At 40.4% G+C, this 18,504-nt stretch overlaps 2 pseudogenes; both read left to right on the top strand.

Moving 5' to 3' along the window:
- Positions 1 to 10,421: 10,421 nt before the first annotated feature.
- LOC148039305 (18S ribosomal RNA) lies at positions 10,422 to 11,113 on the top strand (annotated as a pseudogene; the record flags this gene model as incomplete).
- A 491-nt stretch (positions 11,114 to 11,604) lies between these two features.
- Positions 11,605 to 17,320, top strand: LOC148039304 (25S ribosomal RNA; annotated as a pseudogene).
- The last annotated feature ends 1,184 nt before the right edge of the window (positions 17,321 to 18,504 follow it).

Raw genomic sequence — 18,504 nt, 5'->3', positions numbered from 1 at the left:
GGTCGGATCTTCCTCTTCTTCTTCTTTGCATCTTTGCGTATTGGCAATGCAGGCGGTTCTTCCTCTTCCACGGGTAGCGGCTCCTTGACCACGGCTTGCTCCTTGGAAAGGCATTTGGCGATGTCCTCCGCTGAGCTTGGGACATTGCCTCTTGAAGTGACCGGGTTTGTTACAGTGGAAACAACAGAGGTTTCGGCCATTACTTTGAGTAGGAACAAAGTTGTTGACGTTATTTGTCCTTACTTTCTTTCTTTGTCCCTGATTATGACCTTGAACTCTCTTCATTTGAGGTCTGAATGCTCCTCTGTTTGGGTCATTATAAGACCAAGTTTTGTTACCCCTTGGTCTAGCTTGTACCTCCTGAATTATAGGTGCTGCTCGAATGAGTGCATCCTGAAGGTCTGATGGACGCATAGATTCGAGATGGGTATTTACTGGTGGATTTAAGCCCACATAAAATTTGGATACCTGCTGTTTTATATCCATCTGTGGCGCATACTTTAAAAGTGAGACGAATTTAGAGTAGTATGCGTCAAGAGTGAGTCCTAGTTGTTTTAGCTCATAGAACTCGTTCATTTTCTGCGTGGGATATGCACGTGGTAAGTATCTACCCTACACGGCTTTCTTCAGCTTCTCCCAGGTAATGAATCCCTCTGCAATCCCTTAATCCTTGCACCATTGCTTCCACCAAAGTTTGGCTTCACCGGTGAGCTTTAACTTGGCAAACATAGCCTGATTGGCGGGTGCAGTACTGGCTGCTTTGAAGTAATCCTCCATAGATTCAATCCAAATTTTAGCATCAGCTTGAACAAACCTGCCTCTCCCATCAAACTCGGGTGGCTTAATTTGCTTGAGGAGGAACTTCTTCTCCTGGATCACAGCAGTACTTGATGTAGGAGGTGAGTTTGGAACCTGTACCTAGGGTTGTTCCTGAATAAATGTTTTCTTAACGTTATTATATGATAATCGACGTTAGCTTAGCTATCTCATAAATAATGTAGCTACTTAACTTTTTATCAACTCTTATACACAGCCAGACTTTGATAAAAAGAAGTCTTTATTTGTATTTACATGGGCATAGTCCTTTCTAATATAATGTTCCCTGTGATGATAAGTCGATTGTTACATTTAGTTTGGGGAGAACAACATTGTATTGCATTTATCTACAGAAACTGAGTAAAAGTAGGGTTTTGGGTCATGGATCTTCAGGAATCGATAAGTCATTAGAAGTTCAGGATATCCTTTCCATTGGAATCCATACTTCTCATGGCAGCCCAATACTTTAATCCTGTCGCGGCGGGGATTACACGGGTTACTTCCTCATATACATATGAGTTCATTTCAACCCTCCGACCTCGAATATGTAAAGTCAAATTTACGTGAGCTTCCACAAAAACGAACAGCTTCACGACTTTCAAGTCTTCCAACCACTTGATCCTTTTTAAGTTGGTCTGTAGATAAGAAAACCGGTGGGCAGCTATATAATAGATTCCTGAAGCACCCGTCCATCTTCGTTCCATGTACAAAGGTGATGGATTATAGATCTGCTCTAGGATGTTCATCATCCCAATTCTTTGTCTATAAAGCGGAGAATGCATTGCAGTCAGAAACATGACTTGAAATACCAAAAACTTGTTCCATGCTTCATAATTCTGCAAGACAGCATTGAGGGTAAGAAAATGTTGGGACAACAACAATTTCTTTACTTCATTTTATTGAGATCTCATAAAAACAATTCCGTTGTTGGTCCGCTCTGATACCAACTGTAACGTGTCCACTAGTATCATCCAGGACACGTCTTAGTAGTCCATCGGAAAGAATATTTAGAAAGCTCCGCCCGGCACTCCCATGGAATGTTACGGGATTTGCGATCTAGGCCTTTCCGCGTTTGCCACGTAGCGGAATTATCCTGGCCGTTCCCACTTAGGATCGATCGGAATTAGGATTTTCTTGATTGGTCATTACCTAGCAGCAACTAGCATTGGACCCAAGTGAACTACTTTACGCAGAAACGCCAGGTCCGAAGTGGATTCACACTGCACTTGGTTCGAAGAGAATGGGAAACAAGAGGGATGTAAAACTCAACCTCTCTGCCATAAGGCATAGTCCCATTCCGTTCCCCTAAAACAGTGTAAATCGGTTAAGACATAACTCTAGGTCCATGCTTTCATTGTTTCTTTTGACGATCATCCCGCTGTTCTTCAAGATTTTGAGAAAAGTTCCCGACTAACCGGGACCACCCAACCGTAGGACGGACCCATGGCCCATCCTCCGCAGTTTCCTCGATTTGTTTCAATTATGTAATTATCTAACACATTAATTTGACAGGTAACAATCAGCTTCTTTAATTAAACCGTTAAGCACTGGTTCCTTCACGTAATCTTATCACATGACATAGAAAAACAATATCAAACAAGTTCTTTATTAAACATGTCATCATATTTATCTTTGAAATACAAGGAGTTCCGCCCGTAGACTTGTCCATAATCCGCCCGAAGACTATCCAGTAATCCACAGGAATCACTATTCCAAGCTTCCACCCGTAGACTAGTATATGGGCCTCGAGATCCAATCCCGAGTCACGTTAGCCTCTTGTGCAGGACCCGGAAGGCGAGGGATTTATGGCCAGAGCCCCCCTGGCACCCAAGCATCCTCCTGCTCCAAGTAGAGCTCAACGAAGAGACCTCTCACAGTGGGTTCGGTCTACGTTTCCAACGCAGTCAACAACCCCCTTAGTTAGGGTCAGGGCAGGCAATCGGGGGTAGCTGAAACCGCCTCTCCCTTCAAGCCTTCAGCCTGAAGTATAGGTATTCATTTAATTTGTAATTCATAAATCAAACAGTGCTCTAAAATCTCTAGCAAGCACAAACATTTCCGTTAATCGGCCTTGTTGTTTGGCAAACTGCTAAGGAATTATTCTTTCCTTTCGAATGTATTAACACTCGTTCCAGGTGTCTTGCAACTTGGTAAGATCCTTTATAGTCCGGGTTAGGGCATACCTTATTAACCCAACTTGGTCAACCCTAAAGTTCATTTGATACTTTAGTTTCCGGTTTATAACTTTCCTTATTTAGAAGGATATCCAAGAATACATTCTTTTGCAAGATAACTTGCGTAAGGATCTGCTATCCTTGTTGAGGGTATTTACCCTTTTTTCTTCTGCATCAATCACAAGACTATATGACTTCGTACTTGCTGCGCAAGTCCTGCGATGAAATAATCCGTTTTAGTTTCTTTAAGCTGACGTATGTCGGACCTAGGATCTCTTTTTAAGAACCTTAGGGACAACCCTAGTTCTTTTAACTTTACGAATTTATTGACCCTACAATCAGGGAAGGTAGTCAAGTGCTTAAGGTATAAACGTTTCTTTGGTCTTTAAATCATTCCCAAGGCATATTTTGCGGCATGGTATTTCTAAGTTTAGATTGATTTGGTTATCTTTTGGAAGGTAATATTGAGATCACCTCGGCACGATTTGTTATCCTTGTGACAATTGATTTTTCAGTCCTAAACTTTATCGCTTTGAGGTAGGTAAATTCAATTTAATCTTCCTTTTTCCTTGCAAACAAAACTCATGCCAAATAACAATATTTTCCTTGCTAAGATATGCAATTAGCAATGATAACTTCCTAGTAATTTGAGCAACGTAAAAAAAGCCTTTCATGAATTTTATGATGATTCGTTGCAAAAAAGAATAGGGTTAATGGTGCAAGATGCAGTTTTTATACCTTCAGGATTTAACTGAAATATACTACTATAGTAAGTAGATAATCTTGTTCGTAATTCGTTATAATGCATGATGCTATTCGAAGGAAACTATGTTCTGTACATTATCATTTGTTCAATTAAACTAAACTCCTTCATTATACCTAACTCGGAAAAATATATCCTATCCCTAACAATTCATCTTTGCATGATTGACTTAAAACCGATATAAAACCAAGAAGGAAAAACCTAGTTTTGGGGTGAGATATCCACATGGAGACCGGGAGATGACCCTCCCGCAGCTACTCCTTGGACTTTCTTAGGCGACATCGCAGTTGGAATGTGAAGGCAGCTTTTACTCTTTCTTTCGGATTCCCACCGTCTCTCTTTCGAGGCAAGGAGTCATTCAAAAGGTTGACCACGAGGAGGGATAATAAGACCTCTAAAATCTTAGCTTCTTCGGAGAGGGAAAGGGTTTATAAAGCTTTAGAGAAAAAGGGTCTATAGGATATAATCATGGTGAAAGGTTATGTGTGAGTGTGGCTTCACAAACATCTATGAAAGCCCTTGGGAGAACTTTTGGACACTGGAGTGAAAGGACTTAGGGGTTTTTCAAACCTAGGGGGAAATTTTGAAAGATAACACAAGGGTTTATAGTATGGTGGAAAAGGCATGTAAGTAAAAGGGAACACGCGTTTAGAAAGGCTTAGGGGTGTATTAAAAAAAGAAATATGAGGGGTAAAACACGGGGTTTCAAACACAAGATGGGACTTATGGATTTAGGCACGGGGATTAAGGGTTTTTGAGGTCAAGGGAAATGGGCTAAGGTGGCTTTCGAGGGATGCTAGGGGGGCAAAGGGTTTCTAAAGTTTAGAACCGCGAGGGGATGGAAGGGTAAGGAAAGGTATAGGAAGGGGAACTTGAGGGTTTTAAAAAACCCGGGGAGGAAGGGGGGAATTTATGGAGTAGAAGCGATATGAGGGGGGGTGAAAGGGTTTTAAGAAAACCGGGGGGGGGGGGGGGGGGGGGGTGAAAGGGAAAAGCCATAGGAAGGGGGGACTTGAGGTGGTCCCCCTTAGAAGCTTCAAGAAGCTTCTTGAAGCTTCTGTGGATTCACTGAAGCCACGTGGGGAGAGGGAGTTTCTTCACGATGTCGAATGTTGTTGGAGTCAGTGGCTGCGTACTGATGGTTGGATGCAGGGCGATTCCTCCTCAGTGGTGGTGGCGTTATGGCGGCCTCCCTTTCTCACAATAGATGTCGGCGGCAACAGCAAGAGGCTTAATCTCCCTACCTCCTCTCTCGTGTGGGCCACTATACCTGCGGCCCCTCCCTCTTTATATAGGGGAGGGGAGGGAATCCTCCCCCACTTGAGTTGTCCGCTTGCATGGTGAGGGGCCTGAGCAAGCTCCAGCGAGGAGCTTGTTGGCCCCCTCTTTCCCCCTCGATGCTCCAGCACGATGCGCCGCCACGAAGGCGTAATTTTTTTAAAAGAAAAATTAATATATTACATCCAAAAAGCCTTGCCATGTTGCATGGCACCTATAGTATGTGGTATTCATATAAGGGATTAGGAATCTACTAAATGTATACAAAACATCTTTGCAACAGTTTAACAACATTGGATCTCATACTGACCTCTCAATGGGGATCCCGATGTATCTTCCACCCACTCATTCACAGTAATGTTGTCTATTGTGAACTTTGGAGGGATGATTCCATTGTAAGTGACATCAAAATGCATGTGCACTAGGATATGTATCACATGTACCTACATTTAAAGCATGAACTACTAATTTTAGCAATTGCACTCACTAAACAAAGCCAGCAAGTATGATACATAAATAGTATCTAGCATTACCATATCATGAGTTTAAAACTCTCACCTCTCTACCTCCAATGACACAAACATGCATCTCGCAATGAACAACAACTTGTGCCATGCGTAAGGCCCAACATTTCTACCCTGACTCCATCTGCCGAGTGTCCATCCTCCACAACCTACTCGACAAGCTCTAGTACGGAGTGTGTTGTGGCAAGGAAAAGTAACATCCTTGTGTCCTTGAGCACATGATTAGCCAAATGGATGGCATCAATTGACTCTGCCTTAGTATGGGAGTTCCATGACGGAATTCCATCTCCCAATCCATACATGACACTATCTTTAAATAGATGAACGACCATGATATCTCGTGTTTTGTTTGTGGTTTCTTTGTCAACCTCGACTATCTTGTGTTGGTTGACCTCCTCCAATGCCTCTACCGATTGGGAGAATGCCTCACTTGGCGGATCATTCCATAATGCATTTCCTATCTCAAATGGGTCATATAGAATTGTATGCTTGTCCACCTTTGCCATCATACCGACATGGGTGAGAGTGACTTATAAGGGGTCTCCCACGTAGCTTTCAATGTGGACATCTACAGATTGACTTCTTGATTAGTAACATATTCTTCTTACTAAATGTTATTATAGATAATATTCTTGATACACATTTGTTTACTTGTGTGTTTGATTGGTACAACTTGCACCATTGTAGCTTTATGGGAGATAATGTCTTGCAAGGGGACTTTCACTTGACCTTTAGTATGGCCCTCTTCACGATGACCTCACAATTAGCAACATATTCTTCCTTCAAATTGTTACTATAGATAGTATTCTTGAAGCACGTTAATTCACCAATGTCTATGGCTGACACATCCTCTACCATTATAGGTTCATAATCAAAAATTGTATCGATCCCCTCTACAAAAAGAGGGACCATTCTTATTGACATTGTATTGTGGGGAAAAAAAACCACGTCATGCTTGTTTATGGTAGTTGCCATGTCCCCTAAAACTAGCACGGCTAGTTTGTGCTCTTGTATTCTTTCCTTCCCTACATACAAATATAAATCACTATTAGCATCATATAATGATAGAATATTTTAAAGCTATGATGTCATCCAATCATGGCATATGCAAAATGCATAAGCTTCGTTTATTTACCCTAGTCCTCACATTCACCCAATAAAGTTTGTATAGTCCCCCCTCTACATTTTCTCGTACATGAACTTGAGAGCCAAAGTCACCATTACATTTTAGGAATGGATTGGTAAGATAGCACCAGAAACATGCTAAAAATGAAGGATATTGTGAACTACTTGTTCAAAAGCCTCCATGCTACTGCTAAGTTGGATGACTTGTGTAACTCTATATCTTCATCTGACTTGAAATCATGGAAGATGGTGCGAAACATTTTCTCTCTATGTTTTCTCTTTATCTTCTGCATGTATTGGAAGAACAAATTGTGTTCCACTCGAATGCTATAATAGTCCTCCCAACTCAAGAGCAATCTCTTTCTGCCATCTTGCAACATGTCCCAGAAGGTCTCTTGTCTTACCCAACTTCGAAATTTCCTCATCAATGTTTGAATTTTCTCATAAAAACTCTCCATGACCTTCAAAATCCTTATGCAATTTGCCTTATGCCAATGTGTATACTCTCCTCATTCAATACACCCTGCATCCTAGAGCTGCTGCAACCCATGGAGTCTGAATATCTCCTTGATGAATAATCTGGCAATATGTGAAGCTTTATAGTTTGTCTTGATTGGAATGAGATGTGCAACCTTGGTGAATATATCTACTATTACCATAATTGAATTGTATCCTCCTTGAACTGCAGGCAACCCAACAACAAAGTCCATGCTGATAAATTCTCACTTCATTGAGGAATGTCAACAGATTGCAGCTTCCTAGGCATCTTGACATGCTCTACCTTAATGCAATGTGGCAGTCAAACATTTCGTGACATATTTGAGTACATCTCCCTTAAGCCTTTCCCAATGGTAGCTCTTTTTGACCATGTTGAGGGTCTTGATATATCCAGGATGGCTTGAAAAGGGGGAGTCATGTGCTTCCCAAATTATTCTCTATTTGAGTTTCTTGCTTGAGGGTATGCATAATCTTGTCCTAAAATAGGCAAGTCCCTCATTCACAGAGCATTCTTGATACTTGACCTTAAGTCAAGGGTTTTGGTCCTTTTCCAAAATCTCCTTTATCATCTTCAGATATTCTAGGTCATGGCTAGCTTCTCCCTTAGCTAGTTCAAGGATAGGGTTGGTAGTCATTGCCACCATAGTTGCTAATGCTTCCGCCTTTGAGGGTTCCTCCATAATAAAAGAGTTGAGGAATGCCTTACGACTTAAGGCATCTGTGACCACATTCTCTTTACTAGGCCGATGCCTGGTCTCAAACTCATATTCCTGCAGAACCTCAATCCAATGTCATTGCCTCATGTTGAGGCTATTTTGTGCAAAGATCCATTTGAGGCTCTTAAGGTTTGTGAACAAAGAGAACTTGCTTCCAAGCAAATAGTGTTGCCAAAGTTTGAGAGCATGAATAAATGCTAGTAGCTCCAGGTCATGAGTGGTATAATTCTTCTTAGGAGTTTTTAGCTTCCTCAAAGAATATGCTATAGCATGACCTTTTTGCATTAGTACACAGCCTAGTGCAAGCAAGATAGCATTTGTAACAACTTTGAACTCCTTGCTCAAGTTAGGGAGCTTTAGAATTGGTGTTGTCATTAAGCTATGATTGAGTTGATAAAAAATTGATTGTTTGATGGGCATCCACAGTTTGGAAACTTACTTTTTTTAGTAGATTTGTGAGGGATGCTGTGATTAAGGCATAGTCCTTAATGAAGATTATGTACCAACTTGTAAATCCAAGGAAACTACGCACTTCTTTGACAGTGGTTGGTGGAGGCCACTCTTGGACATCCTTAACCTTTGTAGGGTCTACAGAGATTCCTTCTTCTGATACAATAAACCTTAGATATTTGATTTTCATTTTGAGAAGGGCACACTTTTTCTTCTTAGCATAGAGCTTGTGTGTCCTCATGGTCTCAAGGACAATGTAAACTTGGGGTTCATGATCCTCCTCTTCCTTGGAATAAACCAAGGTGTCGTCAAAGAAGAAAAGTACAAAATCATCGAGATATGGTCTAAAAATGTCATGCATTAGCCTATTAATTGTGGCAAGGGCATTAGTCAATCTAAAGGACATTACTGTGAATTCAAAACCATATCTAGTATTGAATGCAATTTTAGGAATATCCTTATCCTTGATGTGAATTTGGTAGTATCCTAACCTCAAATCAATTTTGGAGAAGATTTTTTCTCCTTGCAATCAATCAAGTAATTTGTCTATCCTTGGGATAAGATATTTATTCTTGATGGTCACTTGGTTCAGGCCTCTATAATCGATGCAAAGGCAAATTCTACCATGCTTCTTCTTCTCGAACAAGACTAGAGCCCCCCAAGGAGAAGTAATGGGATGTATGTATCCTTGGTCCAATAGTTGTTTAAGTTGTTCTTTTAACTCAATAGCTTTAGGAATGGACATCTTGTAGGGTCTTTTTGCAACTCATGCAGCACCTGGTATCAGCTTAATCTCATGATCCACTTCCCTAGGTGGTGATAATTCTGTCAATTCTTCCAGGAATACATTCGCATACTCTTTTAAACATGACGGTTCTTCATTGGAGTCCTCTACTTGTTCCGGCTTGTTTAGCTTGATCAAATAGATGGGTAATGCTTTCCTTATTCCTTGAGCTATTCGCGTTGCCTTAGCTAGCTAGATCTTTGGTTTACCTACTTCTCCTTGAGTTTTAACTAGCTCACCTTTAGGATTCCAAAAGGAGACTTGTCCTTTCCCACAATGGATGTGAGCGTCGTTGGGGATTAGTCAATCCATTCCGAGAAGGCACTCATGGACTCCTAGATTCATTTCCCTAAACTTAACAGATGTGGGCTCATTTTTTAGTAGAAATTCCACCTTAGCAGATTTTCTAGTTCAAGTAATTTCTTGCCTATTTGCTAGTTCAAGAAGCAAAGTAGGTGCAGCTACAACGACTATCCCTAGACTTCTCACACAAGCTGGTGAAATGAAGGAGTGAGTGCTACCACAGTCAATCAGGGTTTTGAATTTCTTACCTTGGTAATCCGATGGTGTTTGGATCACCGAAAATTAGCGATTTGGCCCCTTTTTATAGAGAGTGGCATGAACGGATGCCCTCTCAATCTCAGCTTCCATGGATGGGTCTTCTTCTTCATTGATTCCCTTAGTGGTGATATTGGAAGTTTTTTCCCTTTCCATTGTTGCACAACCGCGGCCACCACGGGTAGCCCTAGCTTTGGCCACTAAATTTTCTTGACGGGAATCTCCGCCAATTTTGGGACATTCCCTTTTGAAGTGCCCAAGTTCATTGTAGTGGAAACATTGCAGGCTTTGGTCACTTCTCTGAGTGGGGACAAAGTCACTAATTACATTTTCTCTCGGCTTTTTTCGTTGGCCTTGGCTCTCTCCTTACGCCCTTTTAAATTGAGCCTTCACCATTTCTGAATTCTGGTTTTTGTGAGACCAGGGTCCATTGAGATATTTGCAATCACACCTACTTTAGTCCCTTTATGAGAAGCAGTGAGGGCTGAGGACCAGAATCCCATATGCACAGTAGGAGAAAGTACCACCACTCAATTCCTATAAAGCATTGTACTTGGATTTATGAAAGAAAAACTAATGCGAAAGAATTTTCCAAGGATGTTTTCATTAATCAAGAATGAAAGTTGGGGGCTCGACGATTAGATATCATCCTAGTCTCAACCATAAACAATGTCGACTAGGGATTGATGAATGTTATTTTGATGACTTTGCCATATCAAAGTTTTTGGGTTCTGAGGGGAGTATGATTTCAAGGCTGAAAATTAAAGGAATTGATAGAAGGGCACTACCAAGAGTGAAGCTTGCGGCTTAATTTGACCCAACACGAGGAAACTTTCAAGGTCCAAACATAGTAAGGATTGACAAATTGAGGGCTCTTTCTTGATTCTATGGGTGGTGGTGCATGGTCATTCTTAGTTGATGGAGTGATTTGTCTCATTAATTCCATTAACAAATGAGACCCCAACTTGCTAACTAGTTACACAAAGGATCCTCTTTGTGGCCAACTTCTTAAAGGGACTATGGCTGTCTAGGCCATGGAAGTTTGAGGCAATAATAGGCTTGTGATGCCCTTAGATATTTTGGGTTGTATGTGCACTACACTAACAAATTCAACGAGTTTACCACCTAGGCTGAGAGGTCTAGGTAATCTTTTGAAATTTCATTGTGATGGGGATATATCATTGCAATTATCGATCTTCAACAAGGAATTCCTAGTAAGCATGAATCATTAGCTTATGTTGACTATGTCTCCTTTCCCTTCGTACACACCACCCGTTGCTCCTACCGATTGAATGGTTCGCTAAAGTTTTTGAATTGTAGTGATGCTGGTGGTTTGCCACCGATGGCATTGTGAGAAGTTCATTAATCCATATCATTTAGAGAAAGGAGAAGTCGTAACAAGGTTTCTGTAGGTGAACCTGCGGAAGGATCATTGACAGACATCTCTCATAACAATGTGAACCATGGAATGTTTGTTGAGGGATCACACTTGGAGACACAGTTGGCATTGTCTCTCCCCTCGTCGGATTCAAGAAATAGTGGGGGAGGCCATGCTTTGAGGTCATCCCAGAGACCATGTGGGTGGGGGAGGAAGGAGGGATGCCTTTGACCTCTCTCCCTTGCTTAGGGTGACCCCCCTCCGTCGTGCCAGTTGTTCGAGCATGTTGCCACCTTGATAAACCTTTTTCCCATCCCCACACATGGGGGTGAAAACTAGAAACTTAAGAAACCTTATCTTGTTTGAGATTCCTCCCCTCTGGAGAATTGAATAATAAAATGCAACAACTCTCAGCAACAGATATCTTGGCTCTTGCAATGACGAAGAATATAGTGAAATGTGATACATAGTGTGAATTGCAAAATTCTATGAATCATCGAGTCTTTGAATGCAGCTTGCACCTGTGGCTCATCCAAGGGTATGCCTACTTTAGCATCCCCATACCCTACTTTAGCATATCACTAAGTGGAGGAAAAGAAACTAACTAGGATTTCTCTAGTAGTAGCAAGTGAATTAGAAAGAGCCTAGCTTGGAAATCGTGCATCTTTTCTGTGTGAATTGTAGTATGGAGAGGTGTCCTTTATGATGGACCAAGCCCAAGTCCCCCTAGAAAGGGGTGCCAAAGAGGGTGAGAGCCTTGTCAAGTTCAGACCCTATCACTCCACGATGTGACATCGATGAGTCCGGCTATTTGGGAATACAGCCCTAAGTGGGTGGTAAAATCTATCCAAGGCTAAAATATGGGCAAGAGACATATAGTAAATGAGTATCCTGAGAGAAAAATGAAAATAACTTTGAAAAGATAGTTAAAAAGTGCTTGAAATTGCTAGGAGGGAAGCAAATGGAGGGTATAGGTGCACCCCGGTTGGATGTGGAATGATATGATTTTGGTCCACTACTCAATGCAAGGCGCTGGTCAAGGTGGGCCAACATAGCAAGACAAGAGCGGGCTTTAGATGACCTAATGATGCCATCGTATCAATCAAGGAACGAAGCGTGTGCCACTTGTGGCAAGCTCTGCACCTACACGCTCGGCACGGTGTCGCTTTGGGCTTTCCATCTAACACGTCTTGAAACATGGACGTCTAACATGTATGTAAGTCAATGGTGGTGGATGACAAACCCACGAAGGCGCAAGGAACCTGACAAGTGGGATCCCCTTTATGGGATGCATCATTGACCAACCATGATCTTCTGTGAAAGGTTTGAGTGGGAACATACCTGATGGAATCCATAAGATGGTGAACTATGCTTGAGCAAGGCAAGGCCAGAGAAAACTCTAATGGAGGCTCATAGCGATACTAATGTGCAAATCATTTGTCAGACTTGGGTATAGGTGTGAAAGACTAATCGAACCGTCTAGTAGTTAGTTCCCTTTGAAGTTTCCCTTAGGATAGTTGGAGCTCCTAGTAGTTTTATTAGGTAAAGCGAATGATTAGAGGCATCCAAGGTGAAACACCCTTGATCTATTCTCAAAATTTAAATACGTAAGTGAGAGCGGATTTTAAAGACCATTAAAGTGTAGGAAAGACGCGGAGAAGAGCAAATTTAAGGCGGGAATTGGACCTCGTTGTTGGAAGCAATAAAGACAGATGTTGCAATTTTTATGAGCCACGAAAGATAGGATTTCAAAGCAGTTTCAAAGAGCACTTGCAGATTTTTCATAATTTTTCAAGATGCTAGATTGAGCCAAAGAAAGTGGCTAGCAGTGTGGGACCCCAAGTTGGACATGCAAAAATTTTCTAAGGTCAAACCACCGGACAGGCATTACGAAGGCCAAAAAAAAGGCCAAAGTTAAAAAACTTTGGGGCATGGGCATTGTTTGGGGGGCCTTGGGCCCCCAATTTTAAAATTAATCGTGATTATGTGGGAGGGCATTATTTCAAATCGGTGCCAGCTAGAACGTGCTGCCCCCCCTCCACAACGCGATAATTTGTGTGAGAGGCATTGGGGAGGCTACAAACAACTAATGCAACAGATCCCAGCCATGATCTTCCTGATTTTTTCATTCCCAATTGCTGCCTTTGCCTCGCTAAATGGCTGTCTGATCAGAGAGAACAAAACTTAGTCTTTCTCTCTCCTCCATCTCTCTCCTCCAAGAGGCACTTCACATGTAGAAAATAAAGAAGAGAATGTGATGAAGGATGCTTGTCCTGGTGTGGACCGGATTGCTCCAAGATCAAAAGGAGGATGAGAGGCAATGTCTAGCAATGTCTAGGAACTGATGAGGGGTCCATTGGCTTCCCGAAACCATTTCATAAAAGCACGCAACACGCAAATAGGCGGTATGCTTAATTTTTACAAAGAAAATTGCATTGTTTTGATATTTGTTGGCTTTAATGATGTGCGCATGGAAAGAAAATTTGTATAAACTATATTTGAAGTATGTTTGAGGACTGTGTGTCAACTTGTGGCAAGCTTTATGCTTAGTTTTAATCATTTGTATCTTACTAAATATTTCTACTGTTTAGCCAACAAATCTTAAGACAATCATTAAAAAATCATAGCTTCATGCTTAGTTCTTGCAAAAATGTAGTTTTTCTCTAGTAAGCCTTAAGAGAATCAAAGTAAGATCTCTACATGCACTGCAAATCTTATATAAAAAAGATAATTTTTGTAACCATTCTATTCCATATTTAGGCAAAAAGACCCATCAATCTTTAAAATTTCAATTAAAGACCACCAAAAAAGGACCCATCAATCTTAAAAACATGTCAATATTTTCCTTAGAACCAACAAAATCTTCCTATATAAATATTTAAATTTTAATTTTCATAAAACGTCACGAGGCACTCAGCACCTCTAGCTTTGAGCCAATGCTTCACACTAGTGTTACTAACAATTAAAGCATTTCACATCCTAAGACATGCTTCATGGATAGTAGGGTTTACACATAGGGATCATATTTTGGTACTATGGTTTGTACACAACACCAAATTATTTAAAAACAGAGAGAGAGAGAGAGAGAGAGAGAGAGAGAGAGAGAGAGAGAGAGAGAGAGAGAGAGAGAGAGAGAGAGAGAGAGAGAGAGAGAGAGAGAGAGAGAGAGCTATATAACTAAATTTTATAAGAAAAATGAATAAGAAGATTGAGATATTCGATATCATAAAAATTAAAAACAAAACTTGATGAGAGTATCAAAGATACAGATCAAACAAGGAAAAATGATAATCATAGTACTTATTTAAAAATAAATTATTACTATACATGCCTATAAAAATGAAAAACTATTAAGAATCACTATCCAATAGAATTGACAAAACTAAACTATTATTTTAAAAAAAAAATTATGTTAAAGAGAGAAAAATGCAAAAATAGTTAACCCAATTTGCAACATATGGCATTTCATAAAAACACGCAACACACAAATAAGTGGTATGCTCAAGTTTTATAAAGAAAATTACATTGTTTTAATGTTTGTTGGCTTTAATGATGTACGCATGGAAAGAAAATTTATATGAATCATGTTTGAAATATGTTTGAGGGTTGTATATGATAAAATATAGAACGCGTAGTTATACATAGTTGTCCTTAATAATTTAAACTCGAAATGCATCATAAATGAAGAAAAATGAGGATTTCTTCAGTTTCGTGTTGGAAAATGGAATTCATTTGGGATAAAAAACTGATAAAATCAGTGTTCAATCAACATGATCAGTCAAGACACATAAATTTAATAAAAGTACACTTTTATGAATAAATAAATGGGAAAAAATAGAGAAATTTTAGTTTTTGTGCCTAAAAATTTAGGGAAAAATACATTTTTATGTTTTTGAATGTGTAACAAGACTAAAGTATGAGGATCAAGCCTTGTCTCTATGTTAGAATATGTTTTTATCGATTTTTATATGAGAAATTACATGAAAATGAACATTACGCCCACCCAACAAATGTAAAACCTAAACGGTAGGAGGGAAGAGGGTTTGTGAAAGTGGTTAGTTGTTGAAAATGATTTAAATTCTGATCTATTTCTCTATGCATAACATATAGGATGCACTATCATTTGAGTTAAGGAGACTAGTATCACGAGGAAACTCGGTGCTAGTCTCTAGCAACCTTGCACATACGATTAGTTGGAAAATCATTGAAGGGTTGTTTTGGCACTTCACCTAGCTGGTTAAAATGCTTAAGAACAATGGTCATCCACACTTGCATTGATCATAACATGGTATCAGACCTGGATGTATTGCAATTGTTTTTCAAACATTGACCTACTTGGAGCATGTAAGGAAACCCAAGTTGTAGGGTAGATGAACGGTTTCTTAGGGCAAGCTTGGTAAGGAAATATCAAAGCTCCTAGATCATTCAAAATATATAAGAGTTGAGATTGTTTGTATGTTCTTTATGTTAGAGCAATGCATCGAGGGGCCAATCCCCCAGGTGTAGGAGAGTTGCAGTGGGGCCACGACATTTAGTCGGAGGGGTGCCTCCTTTATGTTTGTATTATATTGGTGTACCACACCAGGATGTGTGGGATCTCCCTCTTGTTGAGATGACAAGCTCAACACATGCGGACATTAATGATGGACTGCCTAGTTAGATGGGTCTACACGTCTACACTTAGCATGTTGGTGGTCATTATGACTCTCACATGGCCCCACTGACTCATTGCTTATATTATATTCAGGTTATTACACCTATTTACAGCTGGCATAGTTATAGCACCAGTCGACTAGTGTAGTCGGTTATGCATTGTTTGACTTAGTAGGCCACTTTCCTTTATGTTGTATCTTATCTATACTTTGTGTACATTGAAAAGTGTGTGGAAGAAGAAGAAGAAACCAGCAAGAAAACGTTTTGGCCTCCATCTCTTTTCTTGTCTCTTGAGTGAGCTTCTCCTTCAACATTTTGTGTGTGTTTGGCATAGCATCTCGAGCAACTCCCCCCACCACACAATTCTTAACACCTCTGAGGAGTAAGGAAGGGTAATCGTTGGAATATGTTCCACTAAAAATCATTGGAATATGCTGGCTAGTGCTTATAGCCAGTGTCAACCCCATTTTCGGTCTTGACAATAAGTGACCGAGGTTTCTTTGTTGAACCTTGGAATGAAATGCGAGCTCCAAGTGGGCAATGTTTGGTAAGTAGAACTGGCAATGTGGGATGAATCAAAAGTTGACTTATGGTGTCATGATGCACGCTAATCTAGATCCCACAAAGGGTGTTGATTGATTGCAAGATGATGGTAATGGAAGTCAAAATCCACTAAGGAGTGTGTAACAACTCACTTGTCGAATCAACTAGCCTTGAAAATGGATGGCGCTAAAGCACGCGACCTGTACCTAGTCATTGAGGTGAGTACAATGCCTCGATGAGTTGGAGAGCGTGGGGGTTGTGGTGTAGCTCTAAGCATGAATGCGAGTGAAATTTCCCCTAATCCCAAATTGGTATAAACAAGGGGAATCCAACTGTTTTATTAAAACAAAGAATTGCGATGGTCCTTGCAGATGTTGATGCAATGTGATTTCTGCCTAGTGCTCTAAACTTTAAAGTGAAGAAATTCAAATAAGTGTGGGTAAATGGTGAGAGTAACTATGAATCTCTTAAGGTAGCCAAATGCCTCATCATCTAATTAGTGACATGCATGAATGGGTTAATGAGATTCCCACTATCCCTATCTACTATCTAACGAAACCATAGGCAAGGGAATGGACTTACAAGAATCAGTGCGAGGAAAGATGACCTTGTGGAGTTGACTTTGTGAAATGACTCGAGAGGTCTAGAGAATAAGTGGGAGCCTTTGGTGCAAGTGAAACACCACTACCTTTAACTTTGTTTTACTTACTCCTTGAGGTGGAGGCGGGGCTCCGCCCTTGCTTCTGGTCTTCGCATGCCAATCTAGGTAGAAGACATTGTCAACTGGAGAGCTTGGCTAGGGTGGCACATCTATTAAAAGATAATGTAGGTGTCCTAAGATCAGCTCAACAAGAACAAAAATCTCATGTGGAACAAAATGATAAAAGCTCATTTGATTTTGATTTTCAGGCCAAATAAAAACTATGAAAGCATGGCCTATCAATCCTTCAGTGTTTTGGAATTTGAAGTTGGGAGGTGTCAAAAAAGTTACCATAGAGATAACTGGCTTGTAAGTAGTAACTAATAATTAGAAACTAATTCACCGTTAATTTTAATTAGTTATAAATTATAAATTAGTTTTTTAAATTAATTTGTGATTCATTAATTATTAATTACTTCAAAAATGTGTGTGTGTGTGTATAGAGAGAGAGAGAGAGAGAGAGTAGAGTAGTTTATTATCATCCACGGAAGGCCAAATTATGACCCATGGGACCTTTCCACATGTACAATGATTCTCCTCCCCCTGTTAGGAAAGGGTAGCTATGGTGAAAGAACGATCTATGCAGCGTGGTTCTCCTGAAAGCGTAATAAGTGGGTGATGAGAGCCCCTAACTTTGATGTAGTAGTGGTCACAAACTGGCCATGAAGTGGCCCTCATAAAGGGATATCAAAGTCAGCCCGTATGTGTGCATATGCTTGGCATGTCATAATCATGTGCTCCTCTGATACTATACTCTCTAGACCACACAGCTTGGATAACCTCATCTCTCTTGCCTGTCCACTCCATGCATCTGTCTCGATCAATAAAGTGTGTGATTGAGTTCAAAGTCGTGCAATACTTTGTCTAAATACCATTGAGAGTGGGTTGGCTATGTATGGCTACACGTATGCCTTTGCTTGCATGTAGGATTCCCAACATGAAGGATAGATATGCATAGTGTAATAAGCAAGTTTGCCATTTGCTCCCTTGCTTTGATGTTTTGCTTCATACACTCATAAGAGGTTTGATTGAAATGTGTCCATGCATATATCTTTAGATGCCATATCTAGATCTCTATCCACTCCCCACCCTTTAAACCATTTTCGCATATCCAGCACCCATCCTGTTGAAAGCACTTTACTTTTCCATGTTTTCTATAGGCGTGTGCTAGCATCCCATGCCCGTTTGGGGAGCCTATTACCATCCGTTTGATGCACTTGGGTGCCATATCTCAGTACTTGGATCATAGCATGTACCTCAATTGGCCGATGACCAATTTCCAAAAGCATAAGTACATATGGTGTGGTGCTTTTGATACCCAAATGTCTACAAATAAAAGCTTTCTATAGCTTCTCAATGTCATTCCATGCAGATGAGGAGATGCTCCCTCCCCACACTTCCATTCCATATAATACTGTTTGTAGAGCATATGCATAAAAAATCATACAACGTATTTTCCAACATTTAGTATCTATATGGCTACAGCCATTTTCAAAGTGATAATACTTACTTTTCCCTGCCATTAATCGCCGCTTCACACATGT

Source organism: Lygodium microphyllum, chromosome 3, assembly GCF_053477565.2.
Source record: "Lygodium microphyllum isolate KBCC chromosome 3, Lygodium_microphyllum_v1.1.10, whole genome shotgun sequence".
Taxonomy (NCBI): domain Eukaryota; kingdom Viridiplantae; phylum Streptophyta; class Polypodiopsida; order Schizaeales; family Lygodiaceae; genus Lygodium; species Lygodium microphyllum.
Note: the sequence above shows the minus strand (reverse complement) of the source record. Positions and strands in the feature narration are given on the sequence as shown.